This window comes from Pseudorca crassidens, chromosome 2 (genome assembly GCF_039906515.1).
Source record: "Pseudorca crassidens isolate mPseCra1 chromosome 2, mPseCra1.hap1, whole genome shotgun sequence".
Taxonomy (NCBI): Eukaryota; Metazoa; Chordata; class Mammalia; order Artiodactyla; family Delphinidae; genus Pseudorca; species Pseudorca crassidens.
Window position 1 is genome coordinate 168,270,095 of NC_090297.1, and position 15,680 is coordinate 168,285,774.

Below are 15,680 nucleotides of genomic sequence, written 5' to 3' on the forward strand. Positions count from 1 at the left end.
GGACTGATGGAAAAACTTTTTTGCAAATTCAACTTGTAATATATACAGAAGCAGGAAAGTACTGTTTATTGTTGAAGGGCAGAATATGAATGTTCACAATCTTGATGATGCAAAAGTCAAAATAGATCTGACAGAAGGGGAAGAGAAAGGAGGGAGGGGGTGGAGAAGAGGGAAAAGTGGCTAAAACTCTTCAGAGAAGGAAGGTGAGATACCAATTAAAATTGATGGAAAAAATACGTAGATATATTATTTAAAATCACAAAGGTAAACGATAAACTATTTTAAAATAATAACATTGCTATCAGATTTAAAATAAGTAGTAAGGATGGAGAAATATATATGTATTCTAGAGGATAAAGCTCACTTCATAAACAGACGGAGCTTAAAAAGCCAGTTTAGAGTTAGGACAACAGTCACCAGGAGAACCCAGCACATAAGAGTTAAAAGAACTTCCTTCTAAGAGTAGGACTGGGGTTGGTGAGAGAGTCTGCTGCTTTTTTCCATGCTAAGTCTTCTTCATGACTTGATCTGTGACCATATACATGAGTTATTTTATTTAAAAAATTAAGAATGTAATGACCATTTGCTCTGTGGGTCTCCTGCCTAAGAATTCATTCTCTGCTTCCTTGTAGTAATGGTAACCAGATTTTCAACTCCTGCACACAGTTCCTATGTGTTAGAAGAAGGGGACCCCACCCTTACATCCCATCTTGTCCGCCCAGTGCTTGGATGAGGACCGAGTACATGGCCCACATGTGGCCCATGAGACGTGGGACCGAGAACATCGCCCAGGATGTCTGGGGAAGTTTGCTCTCTCTTTTCTGAAAGCCACCTGGAGGGAATTGGTCTTAAGGCTGGATGTGAACAAGGACGCATGCAGCCCCAGAAGCCACTGAAGGCCACGTTGTGACCATAAGGTCTCCAAAGGAAGGCGACACTGCAGGATTCAAGGAAGAGAAATGGAAAAATCGTTCTGGGAATCTCTAAACAGTCACTGTTTACAGCGTCACCTGAGGCCGGCTCTACAACTGAAATATTTAAGTTATGTGGGCCATTAAATTTTATTTTTATAGCCAGTGTCAGCCAGGTCTTCTGCTACTAACAACCAAAAGAGTTCCAAAAGGCAAGAAAATAAAGGAAGAAAGAAACACTTTGAGAACATCTATAAAACAAATAACAATATAGGATATTTTATAGAATTTTATACATTATAAAATACTTCTGCAGGTATCTCTTTGATCTTCACAGGCATCCTTGTGAGGTAGGAGTTATTTGTGTGTTACAAATGAGAAAATGAAACAGAATAGTCAGGTGATCTGTTCAAGTTCCCTTGGTTGTAAGTTACATGATCTTCTGACTCTTACCAAAATACCACACTGCAGGTATAGATACATGAACCAGTGGAATAGAATAGAGAGCCCAGAAATATATCATGTGTATGTGGAACTTTAATGAGGGCAGAGGTGGCCTGGCACTTAAGTGGAGAAAGGAGGGATTATTCAATAAAAGGAGCTGGAAAATTTGGTTGTCCATTTGGAAAAAAATGAATTTGGATCCCACCCTTACACCATACCCAAAAATCAACTCCAGATGGATTAAGGACTTAAATGTCAAAAGCAAACTTTAAAACACTCAGTAGAAAAATATAGGTGGATACCTTTCTGACCTTGGGGCAGGGAAGGATTTCTTAAACAGCCACAAAAGGTGCAAACCATAAAAGAAAAAATTTATGATTTTGACTTTATTAAAATTAAGATGTTTTGTTCATCAGAAGAATCCTTAAAGAAAGTGAAAAAACAAGCTACAAACTAAGATAAAATCATTTGTAACACATATAACTGGCAAAATTTAGTATCAAGAATATGTAAAGACTCCTCTACTAAGGAAAATTCAAACAGCTAAGTAGAAAAAAAGATTTAAAAATGAAAGACCAAAATATGGGAACAGATGCTTCACAGAAGGAGAAAAATATATAGCTAAAAACATATGGAAGGATGCCCAGCCACTTCATAGCAATATGGACGAGCAAATCAAGATAGAGAACAGCAAGTCAAGACTATAGCAGGCAAAACTTTATGCTCAATTTATTGGCAAGAATTAGGAATTTAAACTAGACCAAAAGTCAGAGAGTTTATGGATCAACAAGATTTCTTAAATATTGCTGGTGTGAACTGGTTAATCACTTTGGAAAGCTACTTGGCATTATCTTTAATGTTGAATATTCATATACCCTACGACCCAACAGTTTTCTAGGCGTATACCAAAGAAAATTCTTACATTTGTCCACCAGAAGAAACATAAAAAATATTCACAATAACATTGTTTGTGATAGCAAGAGCAGATAATAAATGACTATCAACAGGGAAACAAATAAATAAATTGTGGTATATTATGGGATATATTATACCAATGAAAATGAATGAACACAGCTACAGCTACATAATAATATGATGTCAAGTGATAAGTTTTCAGATGACCACAGCATGATATTCTTCATAAATGTTCAAAGCTTACTAAAACCAAATAATACAATTTTTGAGCAAACATACTTGTACTAAAATTATTTTTACAAACAAGCAAAAAATAATAAAAACACAAAACTCAGCATGTCAGCAGCGCAGTACGGTAATGGACTGGGAGAGAATCATGTAAGTAGATGTAAATATTGTTCATCTTCTAATTCTTGGGTTTTGTGGTTGGTTTTTATTACAAACAAAGCAAGAGCCAGTGAATAAAAATGAATAAATGAAAAAATGAAATAGAGTCATGCACAGACCAATAATGACAGTACATTGTAAACCGAGTTTTCTCATCCATGAAGTGGGATTGATGATAATTTCTGACCCCTAGAGTTGTTATGAGGATTAAAATTCTTTGAGCAGTGACTGGCACAGAGTAAGTTTTATATTAGTCCTTGGAAAATATAGAAAGGAAAGAAGGGAGAAGGAAGGAAGGAGAAAAAGGAGAAAGGAATAAAGGAAGGAGGGCAAGTATTATGAATAATCTAATTCTGAGCACTTGAAGTTCATTATTAAAACATTAGTCCCTCAGTATCCTGTGATAAACCATAACGGAAAAGAATATGAAATAGAATGTCTTTATACATGTACAACTGAATCACTTTGCTGTACAGCAGAAATTAACATAACATTGTAAATCAACTATACGTCAATAAAACAAATTAAAAAAAACATTAATCCCATACAAAGAGATGTCAAAGTGTGCTAACAAAGGTGGGCTTAATCAGGGAAAATTCTCTAGAGGGTAAATTGTGAACGATTTTTTTTTTTAATGTAAAAGCGTTGCTAAACCATAAATACGGAAGTTGAATTGGTGGTGGCTTTGAGCTACAAGCAGAATGGATGGCTCAGACAAGATAAATGAGTCGAAGTTTTCAGCTTCTCTGTATTGACCTCAAAGTTACCCGTTATGGTTCACTTATCTTCCCGCTTCATTTGCTTTCTTTCCATTGTCCAAATTCTTCTTGGCTGTCTATAGGGTAGAGTCAAGAAGGGATGAGTGTCTGGGTGGGTGTGTCTTTGCTAACCTTTGGGTTATTTTATTATTTACATTACACCTCTCTTCAGCAGATCACAAAAGGCTGTCACTTAAAAAAACAAAAGCAAAGGCATGAACATACACACACTATTATATATAAGACAGGTAACCAATAAGGACCTACTGTGTAGCACATGGAACTCTACTCAATATTCTGTGATAACCTATATGAGAAAAGAACCTAAGAAAGAATGAATATGTGTATATGTATAACTGAATCACTTTGCTGTATACCTGAAACTAACACAACATTGTAAATCAACTATAATCCAATAAAATTAAAATTTTAAAACAATTTGTAAAAAGAAGGAAAAAAAAACAAAGGCGAAAAACTCTTAAACCTATGTCCTACAACAAATGAAGGTCCAAGTCGTAAGAAACAAAAATAATTTTTAATTTTTACCTTTCCTGACAATAGCCTACTTTTTTCGTTTTTCTTTTGTATAAACATACGTTAGGAAGACCAAGAAAAACATACAGAATTATCTGGTTCCTTTGGTCAGGCAATAAGAATTGAAAATGCCTTCTCAAGTTTGTATACTTCCACTGACCAGTTTCCTTTGATCCAGGAATATTCTTTCCCTTCTCAGTCCTTCCAGTCCTTTCCTAATTTATGGAAAGACCAACTAACAGTTACAAATAGAAACTTGTTATTTAAAAAAGTCACTGTATAGGCACAGGACTTCCCCCAAATCAAAAATAATGTAGAACGGGAGTCAGAGATAAAGTCGTTTCAAACTCGTACAAAACCGAAAGCCCTTATTTCCCTCTTCATTCACAGGATTTTTTTTTTTTTCTTTCTTTTCAGGCTGTGGGGTAAAAAGCATATTGTGATTTGTATAAGAGGCATGTTCCCATTTATACCTTTAACAAATTCAACTTGTTTTAGATTCTGTATAAGTACATTTTAGTCTGTCCATAACTGAAATCCAGTTAAAAAAGAAAAACAACAGGAGTGGATAATCCAGATGCATTTTCTATGGTTTTTGTGAGTCCAGTTTTTGGATAGTGAAATTCTGGAGAGAGGGATGGGATATCTCCAGAGGCTTAGTTTAGCATCCTCAAAGCTATCCCCTCTTCTCCCCCTGTGCACATGACAGTATCTGCTTTCCTAATCAGAGGGAAATTTATCATGGAGGATTTAGGGGAGATATTTATGGCGTCTGTAAGCACAATGGCCTTGCCTTGTGTGATGTCAGCTATTCTCTTTAGGAGATAAAAGGGCACAGCTGGTAAGAGAATAGACCAGGGACCATTTCAAAATTTCAAAACAGAAGGCCTTGTTGAAGAAGAGGGATTTTAAACAGGCTTTGCTTTTGTTTTATTCCTAATAGGATGAACAGGTGTGGGAGTCAGTGCAAGAGAGCCGCTGAGATGATCGTGGAATAAGGGAATGACTGTCTTCTGATGGCTGGGGAAAGATTGAGATTTTCAAACTTCAAATTAAGCGAGGTAGCGCAAACTCTTAACACCTGTGCACATCAAGGAACTAGGAACCTAGGTCAAGGCAAGACAGGGGGGTGCCGTGCAAAGTTTTCATTAAGTTATGGCATCCTCCTAGCTGAACAAAACGGAAAACAGCTTTGTGACATGTGTCTGATGTAAACACACACACGCTGTTCTAAGTTCATTGTACTAATGGCATGAAGTCTCTGGGGGAGGGAGGGTTCTACTATTTCTTGAACTTATGGGCTAAGTATCCTAGACATGTTATCTCCTGGAAGAGAGGATGAAATAAGGTGGTAAACTGATTTTTAAAAACTTAAGGTCATCACAATGAATTATAAGAATTATTAAATGACTTAGGACATATTAAAGCACTGAAAAAAGTAAAGTCATAGATATACTAGAAGTTATTAATAGCATTAACATTATGAGCATTGGCCCCATATATTTTTTATCTTTGTAGCCTCGTGGCTCTAACACATAGAAAGCCCTCAATAAATATTTGTCCAATTACTAGATAAAAGGTAGTCACGCTTTTTAAAGTGGCTGTAAAATACCTGGACCACAGGAAGAAAAAGTAAGAGAATAACCTTGCTTTATGAATAACGTATAGATCGTTTAGGCATTAAATTTTCCACTTATTCATTTGTCAACAAACATTTGGGGAGATGGCATAGCATTATTTTAGACAATTCCTCTTAGGGACCCATTAAGCAGGATTTTCTGTTGACAGGATAGATGTCTTTACAGCTGGTTGGAGTTTAGTTCTCTGAATTCCAGACCTAAGGAAGAAAATGATCAGGATGTAGGAAATATGACCTATAGATTGCTCATTCTCTGCATGAGTCAATCTTTGAAGTCCAAAGATAAAAATCATCATTCATCACCAAACTTTCCTATAGTCATAAGGACAGACACTCCAGCCGTCTTCCAAAATTACCACGCTGACTGGCAGTGGGAGAGACTGAACCAGCCGTGGTTACCTTTATGACACACGGTTCTTGCCCTCTGATTGATGCTATGAATGGACAGGCAGGAAGAAAAGACTTAAAAGTCAGCTAACCATTGCTGAGTTAATCCAGCCCACAGCATTCAAGGACTGAAGGGCCACCGGACTCTCAGAGCCAGCGGGAAATGCAGGGCTGTTTCCTCTTGGGGAGAGATTTCATGAGGAGAAGTCCTGACTTCAATAAAAGAGGGTCTGTCTATTGCTTTATTGGGCAATGAAAGTTCCCATCATACTGATCAAAGGTTGAGGATTTGGTACATATGGGAATGCTTTAATATCTCACCTGTGGCTGAGACAGATGTGCATTTCCAAATGCTAATTTCTTTTCCTGTGAAGCCAGGTGTACAAGAAGAGCTAAGGGAAAAGGGAACATTGTTTTTTACCAATGAAAATATGAATTCAATTCAATTCAGTTTCAAAACATTTTGTTTACTTTGTGTCCCTTAAGTAAGTAGAATATTATCCTGGGGAAATAAAGGAGGTAGTAACTGAAGTAAGATGGAAGGAAGGAAGGAAGGAAGGAAGGAAGGAAGGAAGGAAGGAAGGAAGGAAGGAAGGAAGGAAGGAAGGAGGGGGAGAAAAGATAGCTGAGGGACATTTTGTGCTGTTTCACAGACACAGCATCGTTTTTGGTCCTCTCAGCAGTCTTGGGAGGTAGGTGGTGTTTAATCATTTTACAGATGAGGAAAATGAAACCCAGGGAGGTTGTTACTTGCCTAGTGAGGTGAACATTGTTCATTTATTTTTGTGTCCAGTGTCTGAATTCCTTTCTATATTTTGGGAATTGCTCACTTTCTGATTCTTAGTAATGGTGATGAAGCAGGTAAAACCTCTTACTCTTGAAGGCACTATTCACAATAGCCAAGACATGGAAGAAACCTGAGAGTCCACCAAGAGAGGAATGGATACAGGAGACATGGTATATATATATATATATATATATGGCATATATATATTTGGCATATATATATGTATATATATACACACACACACACATATATACAATGGAATATTGCTCAGCCATAAAAGATAATGAAATAATGTCATTTGAAGCAACATGAATGGACCTAGAGATTATCATGCTAAGCGAAGTAAGTCAGACAATGGCAAATATAATATGATATCACTTATAGGTGGAATCTAAAAAATAGTACAAATGACTTATTTACAAAACAGAAAGAGACTCCCAGACATAGAAAACAAACTTACGGTTACCAAAGGGGAAAGGGTGAGGCTTCCTTCCAATAATATGTCTTTCCATTTTCTCAAGTCGACTTTTGTGTCTTTCATGAGTGTTACGGTTTTCATGATAAAAGTGCTGATATTCCATTCTAAGTTTGCTCTCACTCTCTCGTTATTATAAATAGAGTTGTCTTTTCCACTGTAGAGTGTAAATGGCCTTTTTGAATACATGTGGAGATTATTATTTTTTACGTTGATTTTGTAGCCTGTGTTTTTAAAATTAATTTCTCTTATTGTTTGCTGTGGCTTTCCCATTTATTATTTTGGCTTTCCCCAAATCATGTTATCTGCTAATAGAGATCATTTTACCTCTTTCTCGTCTATTCCAGCATCTTTTGGATAAACTGCTGTCCTGCTCCGTACAGAATCAGATCTCCCTGCTTGCAACTGAGAATGCTTTATAATAATCAAAGATCAAAAATGTAGAAAGTGATAAAAACAGATTCCAAAACAAGTCTACTTTCCTTAACCCAAGCTTCCTATTACCTTTCCCTTGATGACATCTATAAAGGAAACCATATGTGACAGAAAGTCAACTTAAGTGAAAGGGAGATGTTTTTCGCTCATGCAGCTAAAAATCCAGGGGTAGATCTGGTTCCAAGCAGGACCTCGGAGTTCAAATGACGATATTAGGGCTCATTATTTTCCTCTCTTAGCTTCTGATTATCTTCACATGTTGGCCTCTTTTTTTCCTATTTCAAGTGTCTTTCACCATTGTGATTGGCAATATGGCCATAACAACTTCACTTTACATTTCCTCAGAATTTTTTTCTTTTCTTGCGGTACGCGGGCCTCTCACTGCTGTGGCCTGTCCCGTTGCGGAGCACAGGCTCTGGACGCGCAGGTCCAGCAACCATGGCTCACGGGCCCAGCTGCTCCGCGGCATGTGGGATCTTCCCGGACCGGGGCACGAACCTGCGTCCCCTGCATCAGCAGGCGGACCCTCAACCACTGCGCCACCAGGGAAGCCCCTCCTCAGAATTTTTATCTTGAGAAAAAGATAATCAAGAATAATTACCATAGGAAAGTTTCAGGTGTGACTCTGATTGATGTAGGTTGAGTCCCATGCTCTTCCTCGAATCCAATCAATATATCCTTAAAGTGAGTACTCTAGTACCTATGGGTCACGCGCCCATTTATGGAATCACGTAATGGAGTAAGTCACATGTGAGCCATAGGTCCATAAGCTACAATAGGAATGCTTCTCCCAATAGCAAAGATTCAGTGCAAACAATAAATGTCCTCAATACCAGACCCTGCATTTTCTTCTGTCACATTGGTTCCATTAAGAATTTACGAAATAACTCCTGTTTAGTAGTATCCTAACCTACTAGTGCCCATACTGTTCTAAGTATTGTGGTATATCTAATATGATGTTTGGAAAGCATGAACTGAATGTCACATGTTTCCATGAAGAGTGCTGTTTACAAAGCAGACTATAAATGAGTGCTGCAGAAGTCAATTTGTTATGGGAGGGTAGGAATATAAGGGAGTATTCCTTGGGCTGCTTGAGGTTGGAAACCATCTTTTGGAAGAGGTAGAACTTGAAACTGAGTTCAACAAGCAGGTGTTGAGCACCCAGACACTGGTTTTAAAAAGACAAAGGCGACTCTGGTCCTCAAGAAATTTGTGATCTAGTGGGGAGATAATTTTTCCATGTTGTTTGTGTTCTAATGGAGGTATGTGAAAAGTATAAAGGAGGTATGAAAGAAGCAGAGTCCAGTATGCCTAAGGAAAGTCAGAAAAGTACCCACAGAGCAGCTGATGATCTGAGTCTTGCAGGAGCGGAAGTTTGTCAGGTAGACCCATAGGTTGGAGTAAGGTTGAGTAGGAATGGGGTGAAAAACAACCCTAGCAAACAAAATAGTTCAGAAATGAGTTTGAAGGTAAAAATAGAGTTTGAGCATGTCAGAGAGCTAAGAGAAATAAAGTTGGAGGAAAGTACAAGATGAAGAGTCTTACGTGCTGGCTAGGCAAGGGAGAACCACGGACAAAATTAATAGAGTTATCATCAGAGGTTTAGCCTTCTGTTGAAAGATATTAAAAAACTGTAAAATCTAAACTCTAAACAACAACCACAGACATACTAATGTCCCTTTATCGTTATAATTTTATTTCTGATGGATATTTAATTGACAGCAAGTTAGACCACTTCCTTTTTTAGTTTCTTCTGTTGATTATTTAATGATCTGGAAATGACACTTGAGCAAATGCTATGGAAAGGGTCCTTGTGATCTTTTTGGTGTTGTGAGGGATCCCTTTGTGGTATTAATAATTTTACCTTCTAGTTGATCTGTCTGTGGAAAAGACATTTACGTGCAAAGTCAGAATTCTGTTTATAATTGATATGCAGAAATCCCCAGGAAAATTCCCAAGTAGGTTCTGATGATAACCTGACCAGGCCATCTAATCGCTTTTCCTTCTCCTTGGTAGAGAGCAGATGAGAGTAATTGGTTTGTCTTAGGCCTTTCCTATAAGTTATTTGCATGTTCAATAAGTGGGATAACGAATATATGCAAGGACTTTATACGAGGTCCTAAAGTCAATAACAGATCATCCTATAGACTTTTCTGATGGACAGGGATTAAATAAATAAATAAATCCCATCCTCTTTCCCAAAACTCTGCCTTGGAAAAGATAATAAAAAGAGGCAGATTCTATACTTCAACTTTTCTAGAATAACCCTAGGTTTGGGTGCCCCTGGATGTCTGCTATAGAGGTGTGACTATCAAAGTCTGACATCTCCAGGTGAGGACTGGACATAGTGCCAATGATATAAAAATATTGTTTGTCACTGTATTTGATAGGGAATATAGGGCAAGTGAAATTCTTTGATGAGTCTCTATTAAAAGAACTCCATCCTTTTTTTTTTCTCATTGAGATGAAAAGAATCAGAGTGTCTTCTGACTCAGGGAAAGAAGGTACTCTAGTGTTACACATCCTAAAAACAATGGGATAAAACACTGTACCAGCTGGGGCAAGGGGAGGTATATATCTGTATTCACTGAAACATTTCTTGAATTCCATTTTGGGAGGGGTACCTGGCAGCACAAATCAAATTTTCTATGTAAGATTACTGCCACAGCCATTTGGGTACAGAAATATGGTGGGGGAAGATCAGAGTCAGGGAGACCAGGCATGGGCTTATTGCAAGAGTTCAGGTAAGAGACAGTGAGGGCCTTAAATGGGATATTGGCTTTGGAAATTCAGATGACATGGCAGATTTGAGAGCCATTTAGGAGGGATGGAGTGAGGTGGGGATAGAGAAGGAAGGGAAGGGTCACATGTTGATGGAGCTGTAAGCGTGTGGTGATGGGTAGGATACGGAAAGATATCCAAAAGCTCATGGTGGCAGGACACACATTCCTGTTCTGAGCTCACCCAGCCCTGAGACACTCTGACTTTTACTAATTTATGAACTCATATCCATGTCTGAATGTGTGATACAAAGATAGGCCCAGGAACTTGGACTCTTGAAACCGATGGAAGATATTTTCAGTCCCTTTTCAGGGAGAAGTACCAAGCATCTCAAATAAATGGCAGGGGGAGAAGCAAACTACAGCCAGTGCAGAGAATGGCACTAAGTGCCCAGCCCACACTGTATGCACTGGAAGTAAGAGAGATCAGAGAACTCCACATCCGCTCAAGCTTTCTTGCGACCTTGGTTAATTAATGTGATGTTGTCTCATTTATCAAGAAAAGAGTGGATCATGTTCCCAATCTCAAACTAAACCCTGGGTGAGGGCTTTATTTTTTTTTTAAACATTGATGCATGAGAGCTGAAAAGAGCTATCATTTAAAAGCTGCAAGCTCCTTCCTAGAAGTTGGTTCATGTTTCAAGGTCACCTGCTCTCTGGCAGATGGAAAGCCATGAGAATGAGTGCTTTAGTAAGACAAATGCAAAGCGGGTGTTGACTCAACGCCCTTCATAATAATAGAAATTCACTCTTCACCTGAATGCACATGGTCTACTATAAAACAGTAACAACCTTAGACTTGGGAACAAGGAACCCAAGTCTGGGCCCTGTGCTATATGTGGTCCCACAATCCAGCTCTGCTCTACCTGTGCTGCTCCCCATGGGGCAGTGAATCTCTAGGCAGAGTAGATGTGCCCACCTGGAGCACATCCTCCATCCTCCTTATAGACTATACTCCAGGTACTCCGATTTATACATTAGGTGCAGTAGGCACAGTGCCAAGGGCCCATGATACTGTTAGGGGTCACAAGAATGTTTTAATTTCTTTTAAAATCAGAAGGAAAAAACATGAACTTTTAGGTTGAAAATATAATTTAATATAATATTTATCTCTATGCCAATGCAGATATAATATTTTAAATCTATTTTATTGAAATATAGTTGACTTACAATCTTGTGTTAATTTCTGCTGTACAGAAAAGTCATTCAGTTATACATATATATACATTCTTTTTCATATTCTTTTCCATTATGGTTTATCACAGGATATTGAATATAGTTCCCTGTGCTATACAGGAGGACCTTGTTGTTTGTCCATTCTATACAAAGATACAATTTTTAAAATTAGTTTCTACATAGACAGGGGGCTCATAAAGGCAAGAGTGCCTAGGGTTCATTAGAGACCAGTTGGCCCTGCCCCTATTCAGGACCTCAGAACTCCATGCTCAAGTGGCCCAAGCTTACCTGCAAGGTCTGCGTACTTCTCTGTCTCTCCCTTTAACAGCAGACTGCATCACTGATGTGAGTGCCCCAAAGCATACCCATGACCTTGGGGCCACTCTTTACGGGATCCGTGGTTGGAGTTTGGGTGTGTGAGCTAGTGTGTCCACGCATCTGTGTGTGGGGCTGCTCGTGATAAAAGGGGTTGGGTATTAAAAGGGGAGCAGATGAGGGCTGGGCTAGTTCTCTGGTGCAGACTGCGTGGACAGCTGTACTTGAGTGGAGATGGGTGGTAATAGACATTACAATGTGGAAATTACCATTGATCTTTTATTATTATTAAAATTAAGAACATAACATTGTAAACTAAAACCCATTGAAGAGATGTAGGTTAAACAAAGGCTAATAATTCTTCAGTAAGTAATCTAATGATGAATTTTATCTAATAGCTGCCATTAATTTTTTCTCAGAGAAGAAATTGTCCCTGTTTAGGAAAATATCTCGAAAAGCCATTGAAGTAGAAAGGACCAACGTACTGAGGAAGGAAGCAAGACAGAAAGTTCCTGCATCCTTGATGACAGCATTGAGTCACAGGACCACTCTTGGAATCACCTTGTAGTTCAGTTTTTAAATTCTCTTACTGTTAAGATATGTTTGGTTGGACTTTTTATTTCTTGTGTGGATGAAGAATGTCACCTGCCAGATCAGTAAACAAAGGATGTTGCAGCCATAAAGCCGCTGCAAGCACCCCCAGCAGTTCACCCTGAGGGGATTCAGGATGGAGAAAAACTGGACAATTAAGGTGCATATCAAAGGAATGATTTCAATGAGCCCAGACTCTTGCATCTTCTCATACATAGAAAAATGCTAAATTCATTAACTTGACATGTCTGGTTTTCTTTAATTAACAGTAATCTTTTGATGTTCCTACTATCTGGTTTTTCTTGCAGAACTCCTATATATCCTGGCTCCTCCCTTACCTCCTTGGAGCCATTCCTCAGAGCTATCTGAGAGACTGTCTTCTGGGCTTACGTCTTCAGTTTTGTCCTCCAAATAAAGCGTAATTCTCAACGTTTAGGTTGTGCATTTTTTTCGGTCTACAACTTGATTCAAAAAGAATCACATCACAGCTCCACGAACCATCCACAGGCAGTCCTGGGGAGGCCTTTAGGGATGTGATGTCATTCACAGAGAGGGGATAAGATTCCTTCTGCATCCCCTCTCCTAGCTTCATCCAACAGCAGAACAAACCCTCATCTGTCCTTCCACCATCTCTCAACAACCAGATAACACAGGCATTCTCTCCCAGAACAGCATTGGTAAAAGTATCCCTTCCTCCATTCCTCCTTCCTAAAGGGGTTATTTTTTTCCTTTAGGCACTTCCTAGGATTTGTCATTTTATATCTATTTGTTTATTTTTTTACTGTCTGTTTCACCCCACTTGACTGTAATCACCATGACAGCAATGATGCATCTTTTGTTCACCCAGGGATAACCAGTGCCTACAACACAGAGCCTGGCACATAATAGATCCTCACTAAACATCCGCTTAGCAAAGAGTGAAAGAAAGAAGGAAGGAATGATTTCTCCCAACATAAGGCATTATGAAATCCAGACAAGCGGACCATTATTTTAGGTCCAGAGCTCTGCTTTATTATTCTTTGCGGTACAGCATCATATTCAATCGTAACAGAGAGGGATGTCCTAAGTGCACCGCTGATTATTTCATGATCATCGAAGGGATTCACTAATCCTTCCCTCTCTTGAAAGGCAAGTCAGCTCTCTTCCAATCTCTGTTTAGACCACAGTTCTTCTCATCAGTCAACACATTGATCCATCACAGAAACATCTGGGTGAGCCACGTTAATCCTCAGCTAAACTGGGACAGTGCTGATAAGTCGGCGTTAAGAGTTGAATAACACAGCATTGCTGTGGGGAGGGCGTTTTTCAGACAGGGTGAGAGTCATAAGCCTTATCTAGGAAGCTTCAGTTTCAAGAAGAAAATACTTTTGCAGAAAAGCATTAGCTTGAGGAGACCAGCTGCTGTTCTTGCGCCAAAGGAATTCCAAGAAGAACTCTTTTGCCTTTTTTCTTATTCACGCAAGGAGAAGTCAAGTTCTGCCTTAGAATGCTTAGGCTGGTGTATACTGCTCGAAGGCTCGAGTTTACTGCTCCAAGGCTCGAGTTTATCCAGTGAAGCTCGAGGCTTCTGAAGGCCTTTTAGGGGATTCACAAGAATAAACAGCATCTTAAATGTATGTTCTCAGAGGTCAAGCCTCTGACCCAAATCTGCGAATTGCAAGAATTGCTTCACTCTAATCATTCTGCTAGTTCCCTGACTTTGCACAAACTATTTATTTCAGAGTATAAAACTTGAATAAATAATCTTTTATCGCCTGCAGTTTTGTGGTCATTTAGAAAATACAGCAGCACCCCATTTTAATTAGAACGAAGCGATAAGAATAGGCCATTTTATGGGTTTTCTAGATAATAGCAAGATTAAAAACAAAAACAAAAAACCACTTTTCTGTCTGGGTGATATTTTGCAGTAATTTTTTTTCTTTTTACTGCATTTTAGAATCCCAATAGAGGCATTTCTGGGATTTTTTTTTCTTTACTTGTTAATGAATCATTCACTTTGAGAATCAACAGATGATTTCAGGAGCTCAGGTGTGAGTAACTGATTTAAAGTGGACCCAGTGGTTGGAGCCAATGTTTCCTCAGTGTATTTGTTCCACAAACTTTTGATGAGCACCAAATCGAAGTTCAGTTGCAGATAACAGAAACCAGGGAACTAATTTCATCAGAAAGCTATATAATACATGGAATCTGGTGCTGACACAATAGAAGGCTCTGGAAGCTAGGAATCTAGGTCAATCCCCATGCAGCTAAAGTCTGGAAACTGAGACCCCAGCTGCCACAGAAAAGCCCGGTACATTTATGCCTGTGCTGGTGGCAAGAGCATGGCTCTACCCCATGACCCTGTGGTTTTTAAACCTCATTTGGGTGAGTCGGCTTGGTGGAAGCTGGTTCCAGAGTAGGCCGGAGCTCTAGGGGAGTCTTCAGAACAACTCTAAGACAGCAGCTTTCTGGCCTCCACCACAGTGTGATTTTCTGCAAGAAGTGTAATCCAGTGAAGCAAGTCAAATGTGTAGTAGCCAGTGGACCTTCCTACCCTGCTACAGATACAAAATGAATAAGCACTAGTTCCTGTCTTCAAGGAGCACACCGTCTAGGAAACAGACAGACCCATGAACTCAGAAGTATACTTCAGTGTTGCCAGTGCAGTATTAGAGGCAGGTATTAACAGGGCCACTCTTGGTCCGTATTTTGCATTTGGGTTTTGATTATAAACTTGAAAATGAAAGGTAAAGTGCTTAACTTTAAAGGGGAAAATATTCTATTATGAACGTGAGCCCCTGAAACAGCCCAGACGATTAAGGGAAGACTAAAAGTGATGGCTCCTTTAATTCCCATTTTCCCAAGGAGACCCTCAGATTCCCTGTGTGGTCCCCCGCTTACCCTTCAGGAGGACCCAGTAACTTCATCTCCACTTACTCAAAGGAGCAGAAAGAGTTACCTGGCTGCAGTTAGTCATCAGGCCCCTGGCAGGGAAGACTGGCACACAGAAAGCCGGAGGCTGGATTTCCCGTCAGCCTTTTGACTCACAAAGCACCCCCCTACCTCCTCCCGCCCCCAGTCTGAACCCAGGGTCCTGTTCAAAGATGTTTCCTCTTCTCTTTGACTTACCTTCTGAATTCATTTAGGAAGAATGTACCAAGATCCTT